The sequence below is a fragment of the Bombina bombina genome, chromosome 10 (genome assembly GCF_027579735.1).
Source record: "Bombina bombina isolate aBomBom1 chromosome 10, aBomBom1.pri, whole genome shotgun sequence".
NCBI lineage: Eukaryota > Metazoa > Chordata > Amphibia > Anura > Bombinatoridae > Bombina > Bombina bombina.
In genome coordinates, this window is record NC_069508.1 from 34,414,706 (window position 1) to 34,432,987 (window position 18,282).

The 18,282-nt window shown below is 39.0% G+C and overlaps 1 protein-coding gene and 1 long non-coding RNA gene across 2 annotated transcripts in view; one reads left to right on the top strand and one right to left on the bottom strand.

Moving 5' to 3' along the window:
* Positions 1-1,187: 1,187 nt before the first annotated feature.
* Positions 1,188-11,660, bottom strand: LOC128641332 (uncharacterized). Its single transcript, XR_008399472.1, has 2 exons — positions 11,586-11,660; positions 1,188-1,865 (listed from the first exon to the last, which is right to left on the bottom strand). It is a non-coding gene; the product is annotated as an uncharacterized LOC128641332 (long non-coding RNA).
* The window catches only part of KIAA1614 (KIAA1614 ortholog), a 65,005-nt gene continuing 58,324 nt past the window's right edge, over positions 11,602-18,282 (top strand). The window contains exon 1 of the mRNA XM_053693945.1: positions 11,602-12,588. The gene's annotated coding sequence lies outside the window, so the exon portion shown is untranslated. The remainder of the gene's footprint in view (positions 12,589-18,282) is intronic.

Here is an 18,282-nt window from a genome sequence, read left to right on the forward strand (position 1 = left end):
ATTTCAGAATGGAATTACAGGAAAAGGGGACAAAATAAATATTGAAAGTCTATTGCAGACTTTTTTTATATATATATTCGATTTACCATTTTATATTACAATCTCAAAGTGTTTAATGACCCTTTAAGGCTGTACCACCCAACAATAATATTTCATGTTCACGACCCTTAAAGTAAATAGACCACACTTGGGTATTTGGTATCTTTAAAGGGACAGTCAACCTCAAAAATGGTATTGCTTAAAAAGATAGATAACCACTTTTATTTACCATTCCCCAGTTTTGCATACCCAGCACTGTTATATTAATATATGTTTTACCTTTGTAATTACCTTGTATCTAAGCCTCTGCCCCCTTATTTCAGTTCTTTTGACAGAAATGCATTTCAGGCAATCAGTGCTGACTCATAAATTACTCCACAGCAGTGAGCACAATGTTATCTATATGGCACAAATGAACAAACAGTATGTTATTATCTATTGACATCCAGACAGTGAGATAAGATTGGGACTGCGTAGTCGTAGAAATTGGCATATGAGCCTACCTAGGTTTAGTTTTTAACAAAAAATACCAAAAGAAAAAAAAGCAAATTTGATGCTAAAAGTAAATTGGAAAGTTGTTTAAAGGGACAGTCTAGTATAAATTAAACTTTAATTATTCAGATAGGACTTTTAATGTTAATCAACTTTCCAATTTACTTTTATCATCAAATTTGCTTTTTTCTCTTGGTATTCTTAATTTAAACTAAACATAGGTAGGCTCATATGCTAATTTCTAAGCCTTTGAGGGCTGCCTCTTATCACATGCTTTTTAAATCTCTTTTCAACACAAAGAGGCAGAAAGTACATGTGGGCCATATAGATAACACTGTGTTCAGGCACAGGGGGTTATTTAAGATCTAGCACAATACAATGCTAAATGCAAGACAATAGATAATAAACAGTCACAGTCATGTGATCAGGGGGCTGGAAGAAGGTTCCTAGATACAAGGTAATCACAAAGGTAAAAAGTACATTAATATAACTGTGTTGGTTATGCAAAACTGGGGAATGGGTAATAAAGGGATTATCTATCTTTTAAAACAATAACAATTCTATGGTAGACTGTCCCTTTAAAATCACATTCCCTATCTGAATCATTAAAGTTTAATTTGGACTTTACTGTCCCTTTAAGATAAAACTCTCTATGGTAATCTGCTTGGTGCTTTAATTTCATGATTACTGAGTACAAGAAAGATTAAATGATTGTAAACCTGCTCTCAGCACAGAATAATTATTAACTATGCGCCACCTTTAAAATGTAGAAAACACCTAGAAAAGTGAAATAAACGTATTCAGTTATCACAATCCTATCACCAAATAAGGTAGAGGGTAACTCAAATTCTCTAATGTCCTTCAAACCTGGCTAAACATTGTAGGTGGGAATAGGTGCACTGTAGAGATCTTCCTGGCTCCAGTGTAGGCGCAAATGGAAAAAAACTAAACAGAAAAAAGGTCACACACACCTACCTACCGGTTTCATTCTAGGCAAAGGTCTAGTTCCCATCACTGTTACAAACTGGTGACAACATAAACAAATATGGGGAAAGGATTTTCTTTTTCTTTTTGTTCTCTAAAATAGTTGAGAAGGATTTTATTAAAGGAATAGCCACATGGATTTGCATTGCACTCCTGTTAACTTATGAACGTAATATCCTCATTCTTCAGAGGTGGTTGTAACTTCTTTAGTTTGTCATCAGTGAACAGTGCAAGTCTGGCCCATAGTCCTGGTAGATTTTCACAAAGTCCTCCAGTAGAAATCTCTTACAGATGTAGTTGCCATATTTCCACTTTCAGGGAGGACACTTATGCAATACATGCGTCAGGGGCTGTTTAAAGAAAGGTTTGAATAATATTGCATTATAAATATGGCAAATCCTACTTGCAGACAATGTTTCCTCAAATCTAACCCCCCCTTGTTTTTAAAGGGACAGTCTACACCAGAATTGTTATTGTTTTAAAAGATAGATAATCCCTTGTTTACCCATTCCCTAGTTTTGCATAACAAACACAGTTATATTTATATATTTTTTACCTCTGTGATTATCTTGTATCTAAGCCTCTGCAAACTGCCCCTTCATTTGTTATTTTGACAGACTTGCAGTTTAGCCAATCAGTGATGGCTCCCAGGTAACTTCACGTGCACGAGCACAGTGTTATCTATATCAAAAACATGAACTAACACCCTCTAGTGGTGAAAAACCTGTTAAAATGCATTCTTAAGAGGCGGCCTTCAAGGTCTAAGAAATTAGCATATGAACCTCCTAAGTTAAGCTTTCAACTAAGAATACCAAGAGAACAAAAAAAAAATTGGTGATAAAAGTAAATTGGAAAACTTTTTAAAATTACATGCCCTATCTGAATCATGAAAGTTTTTTTTGGACTAGACTGTCCCTTTAATAAAATAATAGCTTTATATAGTTGGCGCCTCTTATAGATACCACGTATCTCGTATTTCCTTTTTCTCTTCATAATAGAATGTGACTCCCTGGCTTTATATACACAACTTCATTACACTGTCATGAGTACACCTGAGCCTGGCATTATATACACAACTTCATTACACTGTCATGAGTACTCCTGAGCCTGGCTTTATATACACAACTTCATTACACTGTCATGAGTACTCCTGAGCCTGGCTTTATACAGGGAGTGCAGAATTATTAGGCAAGTTGTATTTTTGAGGATTAATTTTATTATTGAACAACAACCATGTTCTCAATGAACCCAAAAAACTCATTAATATCAAAGCTGAATAGTTTTGGAAGTAGTTTTTAGTTTGTTTTTAGTTATAGCTATTTTAGGGGGATATCTGTGTGTGCAGGTGACTATTACTGTGCATAATTATTAGGCAACTTAACAAAAAACAAATATATACCCATTTCAATTATTTATTTTTACCAGTGAAACCAATATAACATCTCAACATTCACAAATATACATTTCTGACATTCAAAAACAAAACAAATCGGTGACCAATATAGCCACCTTTCTTTGCAAGGACACTCAAAAGCCTGCCATCCATGGATTCTGTCAGTGTTTTGATCTGTTCACCATCAACATTGCGTGCAGCAAAAACCGCAGCCTCCCAGACACTGTTCAGAGAGGTGTACTGTTTTCCCTCCTTGTAAATCTCACATTTGATGATGGACCACAGGTTCTCAATGGGGTTCAGATCAGGTGAACAAGGAGGCCATGTCATTAGATTTTCTTCTTTTATACCCTTTCTTGCCAGCCACGCTGTGGAGTACTTGGACGCGTGTGATGGAGCATTGTCCTGCATGAAAATCATGTTTTTCTTGAAGGATGCAGACTTCTTCCTGTACCACTGCTTGAAGAAGGTGTCTTCCAGAAACTGGCAGTAGGACTGGGAGTTGAGCTTGACTGCATCCTCAACCTGAAAAGGCCCCACAAGCTCATCTTTGATGATACCAGCCCAAACCAGTACTCCACCTCCACCTTGCTGGCGTCTGAGTCGGACTGGAGCTCTCTGCCCTTTACCAATCCAGTCACGGGCCCATCCATCTGGCCCATCAAGACTCACTCTCATTTCATCAGTCCATAAAACCTTAGAAAAATCAGTCGAGATATTTCTTGGCCCAGTCTTGACGTTTCAGCTTGTGTGTCTTGTTCAGTGGTGGTCATCTTTCAGCCTTTCTTACCTTGGCCATGTCTCTGAGTATTGCACACCTTGTGCTTTTGGGCACTCCATTGATGTTGCAGCTCTGAAATATGGCCAAACTGGTGGCAAGTGGCATCTTGGCAGCTGCACGCTTGACTTTTCTCAGTTCATGGGCAGTTATTTTGCGCCTTGGTTTTTCCACACGCTTCTTGCGACCCTGTTGACTATTTTGAATGAAACGCTTGATTGTTCGATGATCACGCTTCAGAAGCTTTGCAATTTTAAGAGTGCTGCATCCCTCTGCAAGATATCTCACTATTTTTTACTTTTCTGAGCCTGTCAAGTCCTTCCTTTGACCCATTTTGCCAAAGGAAAGGAAGTTGCCTAATAATTATGCACACCTGATATAGGGTGTTGATGTCATTAGACCACACCCCTTCTCATTACAGAGATGCACATCACCTAATATGCTTAATTGGTAGTAGGCTTTTGAGCCTATACAGCTTGGAGTAAGACAACATGCATAAAGAGGATGATGTGGTCAAAATACTAATTTGCCTAATAATTCTGCACTCCCTGTATACACAACTTCATTACACTGTCATGAGTACTCCTGAGCTTGGCTTTATATACACAACTTAATTACACTGTCATGAGTACTCCTGAGCTTGGCTTTATATAAACTACTTCATTACACTGTCATGAGTACTCCTGAACTTGGCTTTATATACACAACTTAATTACACTGTCATGAGTACACCTGAGCTTGGCTTTATATACACAACTTCATTACACTGTCATGAGTACTCCTGAGCTTGGCTTTATATACACAACTTAATTACACTGTCATGAGTACACCTGAGCTTGGCTTTATAAAGACAACTTCATTACACTGTCATGAGTACACCTGAGCTTGGCTTTATATACACAACTTCATTACACTGTCATGAGTACACCTGAGCCTGGCTTTATATACACAACTTCATTACACTGTCATGAGTACACCTGAGCTTGGCTTTATATACACAACTTCATTACACTGTCATGAGTACTCCTGAGCTTGGCTTTATATACACAACTTCATTACACTGTCATGAGTACACCTGAGCCTGGCTTTATATACACAACTTCATTACCCTGTCATGAGTACACCTGAGCCTGGCTTTATATACACAACTTAATTTCACTGTCATGAGTACACCTGAGCCTGGCTTTATATACACAACTTCATTACACTGTCATGAGTACACCTGAGCTTGGCTTTATATAAACTACTTCATTACACTGTCATGAGTACTCCTGAGCTTGGCTTTATATACACAACTTCATTACCCTGTCATGAGTACACCTGAGCTTGGCTTTATATACACAACTTAATTTCACTGTCATGAGTACACCTGAGCCTGGCTTTATATACACAACTTAATTACACTGTCATGAGTACACCTGAGCCTGGCTTTATATACACAACTTAATTACACTGTCATGAGTACACCTGAGCCTGGCTTTATATACACAACTTCATTACACTGTCATGAGTACTCCTGAGCTTGGCTTTATATACACAACTTCATTACACTGTCATGAGTACACCTGAGCCTGGCTTTATATACACAACTTCATTACACTGTCATGAGTACTCCTGAGCCTGGCTTTATATACACAACTTAATTACACTGTCATGAGTACACCTGAGCCTGGCTTTATATACACAACTTCATTACACTGTCATGAGTACATCGGAGCCTGGATTTATATACACAACTTCATTACACTGTCATGAGTACACCTGAGCCTGGCTTTATATACACAACTTAATTTCACTGTCATGAGTACACCTGAGCCTGGCTTTATATACACAACTTAATTACACTGTCATGAGTACACCTGAGCTTGGCTTTATATACACAACTTAATTACACTGTCATGAGTACACCTGAGCTTGGCTTTATATACACAACTTAATTACACTGTCATGAGTACACCTGAGCTTGGCTTTATATACACAACTTCATTACACTGTCATGAGTACTCCTGAGCTTGGCTTTATATACACAACTTCATTACACTGTCATGAGTACTCCTGAGCTTGGCTTTATATACACAACTTCATTACACTGTCATGAGTACTCCTGAGCCTGGCTTTATATACACAACTTCATTACACTGTCATGAGTACTCCTGAGCTTGGCTTTATATACACAACTTCATTACACTGTCATGAGTACACCTGAGCTTGGCTTTATATAAACTACTTCATTACACTGTCATGAGTACACCTGAGCCTGGCTTTATATACACAACTTAATTACACTGTCATGAGTACTCCTGAGCTTGGCTTTATATACACAACTTCATTACACTGTCATGAGTACACCTGAGCCTGGCTTTATATACACAACTTCATTACACTGTCATGAGTACTCCTGAGCCTGGCTTTATAAAGACAACTTCATTACACTGTCATGAGTACACCTGAGCTTGGCTTTATATAAACTACTTCATTACACTGTCATGAGTACACCTGAGCTTGGCTTTATATACACAACTTAATTACACTGTCATGAGTACTCCTGAGCTTGGCTTTATATAAACTACTTCATTACACTGTCATGAGTACACCTGAGCTTGGCTTTATATAAACTACTTCATTACACTGTCATGAGTACACCTGGGCTTGGCTTTATATACACAACTTCATTACACTGTCATGAGTACTCCTGAGCCTGGCTTTATATACACAACTTCATTACACTGTCATGAGTACTCCTGAGCCTGGCTTTATATACACAACTTAATTACACTGTCATGAGTACACCTGAGCTTGGCTTTATATACACAACTTAATTACACTGTCATGAGTACTCCTGAGCTTGGCTTTATATACACAACTTCATTACACTGTCATGAGTACTCCTGAGCTTGGCTTTATATACACAACTTCATTACACTGTCATGAGTACTCCTGAGCCTGGCTTTATATACACAACTTCATTACACTGTCATGAGTACTCCTGAGCTTGGCTTTATATACACAACTTAATTACACTGTCATGAGTACACCTGAGCCTGGCTTTATATACACAACTTAATTACACTGTCATGAGTACTCCTGAGCCTGGCTTTATATACACAACTTCATTACACTGTCATGAGTACTCCTGAGCTTGGCTTTATATACACAACTTCATTACACTGTCATGAGTACTCCTGAGCTTGGCTTTATATACACAACTTCATTACACTGTCATGAGTACACCTGAGCTTGGCTTTATATACACAACTTAATTACACTGTCATGAGTACACCTGAGCCTGGCTTTATATACACAACTTCATTACACTGTCATGAGTACTCCTGAGCCTGGCTTTATAAAGACAACTTCATTACACTGTCATGAGTACTCCTGAACTTGGCTTTATATACACAACTTCATTACACTGTCATGAGTACACCTGAGCTTGGCTTTATATACACAACTTAATTACACTGTCATGAGTACTCCTGAGCCTGGCTTTATATACACAACTTCATTACACTGTCATGAGTACACCTGAGCCTGGCTTTATATACACAACTTCATTACACTGTCATGAGTACTCCTGAGCCTGGCTTTATATACACAACTTAATTACACTGTCATGAGTACACCTGAGCTTGGCTTTATATACACAACTTAATTACACTGTCATGAGTACACCTGAGCTTGGCTTTATATACACAACTTTATTACACTGTCATGAGTACTCCTGAGCTTGGCTTTATATACACAACTTAATTACACTGTCATGAGTACACCTGAGCCTGGCTTTATATACACAACTTCATTACACTGTCATGAGTACACCTGAGCTTGGCTTTATATACACAACTTCATTACACTGTCATGAGTACACCTGAGCTTGGCTTTATATACACAACTTCATTACACTGTCATGAGTACACCTGAGCTTGGCTTTATATACACAACTTCATTACACTGTCATGAGTACACCTGAGCCTGGCTTTATATACACAACTTCATTACACTGCCATGAGTACACCTGAGCCTGGCTTTATATACACAACTTCATTACACTGTCATGAGTACACCTGAGCCTGGCTTTATATACACAACTTCATTACACTGTCATGTGTACACCTGAGCTTGGCTTTATATACACAACTTCATTACACTGTCATGAGTACACCTGAGCTTGGCTTTATATACACAACTTTAATTACACTGTCATGAGTACTCCTGAGCCTGGCTTTATATACACAACTTAATTACACTGTCATGAGTACACCTGAGCTTGGCTTTATATACACAACTTAATTACACTGTCATGAGTACACCTGAGCCTGGCTTTATATACACAACTTAATTTCACTGTCATGAGTACACCTGAGCCTGGCTTTATATACACAACTTAATTTCACTGTCATGAGTACTCCTGAACTTGGCTTTATATACACAACTTAATTACACTGTCATGAGTACTCCTGAGCCTGGCTTTATATACACAACTTAATTACACTGTCATGAGTACTCCTGAGCCTGGCTTTATATACACAACTTCATTACACTGTCATGAGTACTCCTGAGCTTGGCTTTATATACACAACTTTATTACACTGTCATGAGTACACCTGAGCTTGGCTTTATATACACAACTTAATTACACTGTCATGAGTACTCCTGAGCCTGGCATTATATACACAACTTCATTACACTGTCATGAGTACTCCTGAGCTTGGCTTTATATACACAACTTCATTACACTGTCATGAGTACTCCTGAGCTTGGCTTTATATACACAACTTTATTACACTGTCATGAGTACTCCTGAGCTTGGCTTTATATACACAACTTAATTACACTGTCATGAGTACTCCTGAGCTTGGCTTTATATACACAACTTCATTACACTGTCATGAGTACACCTGAGCTTGGGTGGGGTGCTTTAAAGGGACACAATTTTTTCTTTAGTGATTGAGATAGAGCATACAATTTTAAGCAACTTTCTAATTTACCCCTATTATCAAATGTTCATCATTTTCTTTGTATCTTTATTTGAAATGCAAGAATGTAAGTTTAGATGCCGGCCCATTGTTGGTGAACAACCTGGGTTGTTCTTGGTGATTGGTGGATAAATTCATCCACCAATTAAAAAAGTGCTTTCCATGGGTCTGAACCCCAAAAAAAAGCTTAGATGCCTTCTTTTTCAAATAAAGATAGCAAGAGAACAAAGACAAATTGATAATAGGCGTAAATTAGAAAGTTGCATAAAATTGCATGCTCTATCTGAATGAAAGAAAAACATTTGGGTTCAGTTTCCCTTTATTTTTTAACTTGGGGGGAAATGGTCGCTGTGTAAGGCAGTACATGCCACTCTCTCCTTTACATGCACACTTAAAGGGATATTAAACCCAATTTATTCTCTCATGTTTCAGATAGAGCAGCAATTTTAAACAACTTTCTAATTTACTCCTATTGTCAATTTTTGTCTTTGTTCTCATGGTATCTATTTTAAAAAGCAGGAATGTAAGCTTAGCAAGCTTGCCCATTTTTTGGTTCACCCTGGCTAGTGCTTGCTGATTGGTGACTACATTAAGCAAGCGCTACCTAGGTGCTGAATCAAAAATGGGCTGGCTACTAAGGCCTTCACTCATGCTTTTCAAATAAAGATACCTAGAGAACAAAGACAAATTGACAATAGGAGTAAATTAGAAAGTTACCTGCTCTATCAGAATCATGAAAGAAAGAAAAATTGGGTTTAGTGTCCCTTTAAAGGGGCAGTAAACCTAGGAAATAATGTTATATAATGCTGCACATAGTGCAGAATTATATAATATTAGCTTAGCTCCAGATTTAAAAAGTGAATAGTTAAAAAGATATCACACAAAGTTTACAGAACGCCGCTCTTGGCTCTACTGAGCGGGTCTGTTTTCTTCTACTAAGCGCATCTGGGCACGCTGTCTAATCACAGCCGGTCCGATTGCGCTATTAAAATCAATGTAGCTCTCTCCCGCTACCAGAGCATGAGCAAGCTACATTGATTTTAATAGCGCGACCGGGGGCGCTGTGAATAGACAGCGTGCCCATAATGCGCTTAGCAGAACAAAACAGACCTGCTTAGTAGAGCCAAGAGCGGCGTTCTGTTTTCTTTGCGTGATATCTTTTTAACTATTCACTTTTTAAATCTGGAGCTAAGCTAATGTTATATAATGCTGCACTATGTGCAGCATTATATAACATTATTCCCTAGGTATACTGGCCCTTTAAGGTTACACCATTTTGTTGTGAGCTACCTATTCTTCCCATACACCTTTGGATGACCAGCAACGACTTATTATGATACTGGTGCATACAATGGTCTTCTATAAGAGCTCATTCCCCTAGTGATGTGGATTTATCACAGGCATGGAACACTGCCAATATAATCTCTTTGTGCACATCCACTGGATTTTAACCATTTAATACAATAGTTTAGCAGTGCATACAATAAGGTTTATTAGGCTATAACAGAATACAAAAGAACATTAAATGGCAAAAAAACAATGCATATTTATGACAGAGGACCCATGCACACTTCTAAGATTACATCCCTGCTTTTCAACAAAGGATAACAAGAAAACTAAAACAATTTGCTAATAGAAGTAAATTGGAAAGTGGTTTACAATTGTACGTTCTATCTGAATCATTAAATACATCTTTATGGGTTTTATGTCCCTTTAATGTCTGTTAATGGAAATACAATATAACTCCTCCATTCTAGTGTATGTAAGTGCAATAAAAGCAATGACAAAACCACCCAAAAACTCTAAACAATAAACAGTTACATTTTCTTGGGCAGTTAAAGGAACGTGTAGCTAAAGCTAGGAATGATTATGTGTTTGAGGGGGCCCGGGCACAGTGGGCAGCAAGGTAAGTTTAACCATTTGATTTCCTTAGGCCCCAAGAAACAGAAGGAAGAAAGAATGTTTAAGGATGAGGCTGACAAAATCTATCCTCACATATTAGAGTATGTAATTATTACACGGATGCTCATGGTAACTATTTAACTCTCATAAATGGTTAAACTCATAGTTAATCTCAAGCTCCAGGGAGCTCTCCCAAGTCCGTTGTGATCAGCCCAGTTATATGCAGCTACCTGTGTATGCTACTCAGCAGCCTGCTCATGAGTGACAGTGCAATAATACAATCCTACAACAAATCATTATAGCATTAGATCATCCCTTTAAGGTAATGGCCATTTCAGGCTCAGAACAATATGCTGTCCCCTTGTATATATTATAATATTCTTGGTCTTATTTGCCTAAAAATCATATGCCAGCAGCAGCAACTCAACCTGAAGTGTTAGTAGCTACTCCTGCACATATAGCTTTTATATACACCCTAACACCCCCCCCATATTTAACGCTTTAAATACTAGATGCAGCCACAGATCTTATCTACCTAACAAAAATGGGTCAGTAGCAGTTACTAACTCAACCTGAAGTGCTAGTAGCTACTCCTGCACATATAGCTTTTATATACACCCTAACCCCCCCCCCCCCCCATATTTAACGCTTTAAATACTAGATGCAGCCACAGATCTTATTTACCTAACAAAAATGGGTCAGTAGCAGTTACTAACTCAACCTGAAGTGTTAGTAGCTATTCCTGCACATATAGCTTTTATATACACACACCCCCTCCCCCCTACCTCAATAATTTAACTCTTTAAATACTAGATGCAGCCACAGGTTTAAGAAAATAAAGGGTTCTCCAGAGCTCTGTGTCCCTTCTTTACTTCGCCCATCTGTTGCTTTCTGTATTTTTGCAGCAGTTTTTCTGCCTCTATTTCACCTCTGTGATTTATGACTAAGTCGTATAAATGGGCTCACTCCTTTTCATTCCTCCCTTGCACCTCCCCCTGCCCCTCTTTCTTGGTAATTTTACCTCCCCATTCAGAGTCACAGGAAGAGGTTTTCAGTGCCAGCATTGCCCCCCATCCTCTCACACCTCATGCAGCCCCAGACAGCTGTGTGTGAGCACAGGGCAGGAGCTAGTTAGATATTTACTGAGGGTTGTAGGCAAGGAGAGGGGGTGGGAAATAGAGGAGGTCACAGAGTGAAAAGCAAATGGAGTGAGGAGATGGTTGTGGGGGAGAGAGTTCCACAGAAGTAATGCAACAAGGATACGGATTAGCAGGGAAGGAGAGATGGGGACAGATTAGAGTGTCTCCCTCTGTAACTGGGACTTGCTAGAACATCTGGTCGCCTGTGCACATTCCTGGAGGAGGGATGGACTGAGGGAGCGCACACTGTCTGTGTCTGCTATCCCAAGATGTGGCACAGGAGCCTCAGCAGCAGGGTGGCCGTGTGTGCCAGGGACTAGTAGCTAACAGGCTGGCCTTGTGTGCCAGGGACTAGTAGCTAACAGGCTGGCCTTGTGTGCCAGGGGCTAGTAGCTAACAGACTGGCTTTGTGTGCCAGGGGCTAGTAGCTAACAGGCTGGCTTTGTGTGCCAGGGGCTAGTAGCTAACAGACTGGCTTTGTGTGCCAGGGGCTAGTAGCTAACAGGCTGGCTTTGTGTGCCAGGGGCTAGTAGCTAACAGGCTGGCCTTGTGTGCCAGGGGCTAGTAGCTAACAGGCTGGCCTTGTGTGCCAGGGGCTAGTAGCTAACAGGCTGGCCTTGTGTGTCAGGGGCTAGTAGCTAACAGATTGGCCTTGTGTGCCAGGGGGCTAACTAATAGGCTGGCCTTGTGTGCCAGGGGCTAGTAGCTAATAGGCTGGATTTGTGTGCCAGGGACTAGTAGCTAACAGGCTGGCCTTGTGTGCCAGGGGTCTAGTAGCCAACAGGCTGGCCTTGCAGGGGACTCACTGAATAAACTTACTAGAAGCTGCAACACATGGAGACAAAGAAGAGAAGTAGAGGGGCCGGGCTGCTGTGCACACTACTGGTAAGTACAGCTGTGGCCGACCTAGAATACTCTGTACTGTACATTCCTAATACTAAATATACTCTATTAACTAGGGGAGGTGCAGCCAAGGAGGCTAAAGGATGTAAGAGGTTAACTCACTAATTTCTATACCTAGCCTAGATCTCCCCCTGTATTACTGTAACTGAGCTTTCTCTAAGTTTAGTGAATCTGTTCCCATGAGAACAGGATTTAGAGATCTTTTCCCTGCTAGAGATTGCTCTGTAAAGAGAGATCATATATGTTAGTTTGGCACAAAAGAACCATTAGTCCCCTCTACCTACAAATGGTACAAATAGTTAATCCTCACTTTATTCCTATGTAAGTCTCAGGCTTTGAATTCCTTTCCCATATTTGTCTCTGACTTCCTGGCTTCTCTGCATATTATTTACCATTCTCTATGTAAAGTACCAGTCGCCCTGAGAAACATCTGGTGACGTTTGTCAATCACAAAACCAGTTACCCAAGAAACCAGCTGTGCTGTGAACGCTGAATGGGTTAATAATCTTCTGATTCTTTTCTCATCTTAATAAAAAGCTTCAGAAATTGATTTCCTTCTAAGGAAGATACTGAAAGTGCTTTTTCCCTCTTAAAGCAACAGACACATTCAGAATGTTACACTTTTTTAATTTTGCTTAAAAGTGCAAAAATTTAGTGACACCTATATCCATATGGATTCAAGTCCTACACTGATCATTCATAAAGGGACATGAATGTGTAAAACATTTTCTAATGTGCAAGTGTTATATTACTGAACTTGTTGCTTGCATATATCACATACAAATGGTTAAACACATAGGCAAATTTAGTTTCGGAGAAGCATTGCTCTACTGGAAGCTAGCTCAGTATATCTGGTGAGCCAGTGACAAGAGATATGTGTATAACTACCAATCAGCAGCTAGCTCACTCTAGTGCACTTCTGCTCCTGAGCCTACCTAGGTATACTCTTCAGCAAAGGATAACAAGAGAGCAGTTCAAGTTAATTGAAAAGTATCTTAAAATTGTATGCTGTATCTGAACCATCAACGTCCCTTTAAACGTGTCTGCATTTATGACTCATGTTTTATTATATGTCACCATGACACCGCGCTACATAAATTGGCTGTACTCTCCAAGAAATGATGATGATAACTAATTATACATAAATAAGCATTAATCAAAGATACCCAAGAAAGGAAAGCAATTTACATTAGACAAGAAGGGATGCTGTAGAGTAATCAGGAACATAAATATTTATTTAAAAAAAAAAAAAAATGTGAAAATTAACAAAGAAACAGGAAAGTCAATAGACCATGCAATTTTCCAATTTACTTTAAATATAAAATTTGCTTTGTTCTCGTGTTATCCTTTGTTGAATACTTATTCTAGGTAGGTGCAGGCACATGTCTTTAGCAGTTTATGGCAGCAGCGTTTTCAACTATGTATAATGTTGCTATAAACATTGTTGCAGACACTGCTGCCAGATGGTGAAAGACGTGCACGCTCCTGAGCTCATGGTGAAAGACACGTGCATACTCCTGAGCTCACCTAGGACACCAAGAGAACTAAGCAAAATTGATAATAGAAGGAAATTGGAACATTTTTAAAAATGCAATGCTTTGTCCAATCCATTTGTTTAATTTTTGACATTACTGTTGCTTTATTTTTTGGATAAAATGACGACTGTGGCTTCACAAATCCCAGAAGCCAGGGAGTCACATTTGTTATGTTTGTATACAAACACCATTGTGCGTCCTACGTTTGTCATCACCTGCACTAAGGAATGTTTGGGAAATGTGTAAAACTGTTCTGGAAATCAATTAAAGGGACACTAAACTCACTTTTATTTTTGCATCTTAAAGATGAAATTCAATACAGTGAGTGTTAAAGTATTGTTCTTTTAGGGTGGGGGATTGTATTTTTGAAAAATGGATGTAACTGTGCTACAGAAAAACAAAACTTTTTTTTTGCTTGTGTGGTGTCATTTTAACCAAAGGAGCTTTTAGGGCTCGATTTATCAAACTACGGCGGACAGGGGAGTACATATGCGCCCCTGTCCGCCGCAGCTCCCCTCTGGCGGACAAAATTCCGCTGGCGAAACATTGCACTCGAATGCTATTTTGCGCTTGCATGCAATGCCGCCCGCACACAGCCAATCTTGATAAATACTGACTGCAGGTTCTCACAAGTCGAAGGCTTGATAAATCAAGGAAAGAAAAAACAGACAGCGCTAATAAATAGATACAATTATAATTAATTGATAGATAAATCAAGCTTTTAGAAGCACCTTTTTATCAGCCACAGAGCTTCTATCCCACAGACCAGTTGTGTACAAAATATTCAGTGTCTGTGGATTTCATTATGTACCAGACTTAATGTAAACTCTTTTTAGGCAAGAGCATATTTTACATAGTGCTCTTTATTATGCAAGTTTAATGTCTGTTTAAGCTCACACCTTTTAACTAGCGCAGTAGGCCCAACGGACGAGAAAACCGCAGACACATTTCACAGCAACAATTCCAGATATATTAGCGGGAATTTTAACCCACTAGCTGCCAAAGAGAGGGCATTACACATTATGTAGTAATGTGCTGCAGCCCTCTCTCGCAGTCATGGGGTTAACCCTCACCCTGGCATCGCTCAATGACAAATGTGGCTGAACTCAGTTTGTCCAGCATGCCAAAGACTTGCAGACTTGTGGAGGAGAAATGCTTTGATGCTGAGCTCAGAACACACTATTCATAGGCAGCAATGCAGCCATAAGTCTGGTCTTGGAAGTGGTTAAACTAATACTCTGAGACAGCGTTAGCACAGCTGTCTGTACGGCCACGTGTTCAACCTTATACGCTTCTCATGCAAGTCTCATTGTGCTGTGACTGTCACAGTGTATATTATAAGCAGGGTGGATACAAGTTCATGTTTTATTGTTGTTTTTAGTACAAAATGAAACGTAGCAGATTTTTTATTTAAATAAAATGCTTTTTTTTAGGAAAAATCTATGGATAGCTATCTATTTAAAGGGACAGTCTACACTAAAACTGTTTTAAAAGATAGATAACACCTTTACTACCCATTCCCCAGCTTTGCACAACCAACATTGTTATATTAATACACTTTATAACATTTAAACCTCTAAATTTCTGCCTGTTTCTAAGCCACTATAGACAGCCACTTATCACATGCGTTTTTATTAGCTGTTCACAATAGGAGACTTCTAGTTCATGTGGGCCATAAAGATAACATTGTGCTCACGCCCTAGGAGTTATTTAAGAGTTAGCATAACACAGTACCAAATGCAAGTCAATAGATAATAAACAGTCACAGTCATGTGATCAGGGGGCTGGAAGAAGGTTCCTAGATACAAGGTAATCACAGAGGTAAAAAGTATATTAATATAACTGTGTTGGTTATGCAAAACTGGGGAATGGGTAATAAAGGGATTATTTATCTTTTAAAACAATAACAATTATTTTGTAGACTGTCCCTTTAAGATACATTATATTCCAAAGATTATTCAACCTGAAATAAGGATTTATTTTTAATTATGTAGCATGAGGCTGTATGTTCATGGCTGCGATATTTATTTTTTTGGTAAATGATGGCCATGAATTAATTCACAATGTCATGTTCTCTTAGAGGTTTTCTGTAAGATTATTTAGGGCATTTGTTCTATCTAGAAGCCTTGTTTTGCAGTTTTCAAAATGTTTTATAAAATAATCATACAGAGTTGAGAAAAATACTTTAAAGGGACAGTAAAGTCAAAAGTAAACTTAAATGGATTGTTTAGGGCACAGAATTTTAACAACTTTCCAATTTACTTCTATTATCAATTTTGCTTAGTTCTCTTGGTGTCATTTGTTAACCCCTTAATGACCGCAGCACTTTTCCATTTTCTGTCCGTTTGGGACCAAGGCTATTTTTACATTTTTGCTGTGTTTGTGTTTAGCTGTAATTTTCCTCTTACTCATTTACTGTACCCACACATATTATATACCGTTTTTCTCGCCATTAAATTGACTTTCAAAAGATACCATAATTTTCATCATATCTTATAATTTACTATAAAAAACATTATAAAATATGAGGAAAAAATGGAAAAAAACACACTTTTTCTAACTTTGACCCCCAAAATCTGTTACACATCTACAACCACCAAAAAACACCCATGCTAAATAGTTTCTAAATTTTGTCCTGAGTTTAGAAATACCCAATGTTTACATGTTCTTTGCTTTTTTGTAAGTTATAGGTCCATAAATACAAGTAGCACTTTGCTATTTCCAAACCACTTTTTTTCAAAATTAGCGCTAGTTACATTGGGACACTAATATCTTTCAGGAATCCCTGAATATCCATTGACATGTATATATATTTTTTTAGAAGACATCCCAAAGTATTGATCTAGGCCCATTTTGGTATATTTCATGCCACCATTTCACCGCCAAATGCGATCAAATAAAAAATTTTTTTCACTTTTTCACAAATATTTTCACAAACTTTAGGTTTCTCACTGAAATTATTTACAAACAACTTATGCAATTATAGCATAAATGGTTGTAAATGCTTCTCTGGGATCCCCTTTGTTCAGAAATAGCAGACATATATGGCTTTGGCTTTGCTTTTTGGTAATTAGAAGGCTGCTAAATGCCCCTGCGCAAAATACGCGTATTATGCCCAGCAGTGAAGGGGTTAATTAGGGAGCATGTAGGGAGCTTCTAGGGTTAATTTTAGCTTTAGTGTAGTGTAGTAGACAACCCCAAGTATTGATATAGGCCCATTTTGGTATATTTCATGCCACCATTTCACCGCCAAATGCGATCAAATTAAAAAAAACGTTAATTTTTTCACAATTTTAGGTTTCTCACTGAAATTATTTACAAACAGCTTGTGCAATTATGGCACAAATGGTTGTAAATGCTTCTCTGGGATGCCCTTTGTTCAGAAATAGCAGACATATATGACTTTGGCGTTGCTTTTTGGTAATTAGAAAGTCGCTAAATGCTGCTGCGCATCACACGTGTATTATGGCTAGCAGTGAAGGGGTTAATTAGGTAGTGTGTAGGGAGCTTGCAGGGTTAATTTTAGCTTTAGTGTAGAGTTCAGCCTCCCACCTGACACATCCCACCCCCTGATCCCTCCCAAACAGCTCCCTTCCCTCCCCCACCCCACTATTGTCCCCGCCATCTTAAGTACTGGCAGAAAGTCTGCCAGTACTAAAATAAAAGATTTTTTTTTTTTTAAAAAAAGAAAGAAAAAAAAAGCATATTTACATATGCTGTGTTTAGGATCCCCCCTTAGCCCCCAACCTCCCTGATCCCCCCCAAAACAGCTCTCTAAGCCTCCCCCTCTGCCTTATTGGGGGCCATCTTGGGTACTGGCAGCTGTCTGCCAGTACCCATTTTGCACAATCAAATATTTATTTCTTTTTTATTTTTGTTATTTCCCCCCCCCCCCCCCACGGACCAACCCCCACCACCTAAATAACGAATAAGGTTTTTTTTTTTAAATTACTGGTCCCACTTTTATTTTGGGACACATTTTTTTTCTGTAGTGCAGCGGTCCCCATCCGGTCCCTGCCCCGGCGCGCGCCCGCGCGCGCCCCCTCGTGCACGTGCGCGCGCCCCCGCGCGCCCGGACTTGCACGCCCACGATCCCGCCCCCCTCCACATGACCAGGGCCATCGATGGCCGCCACCCACCT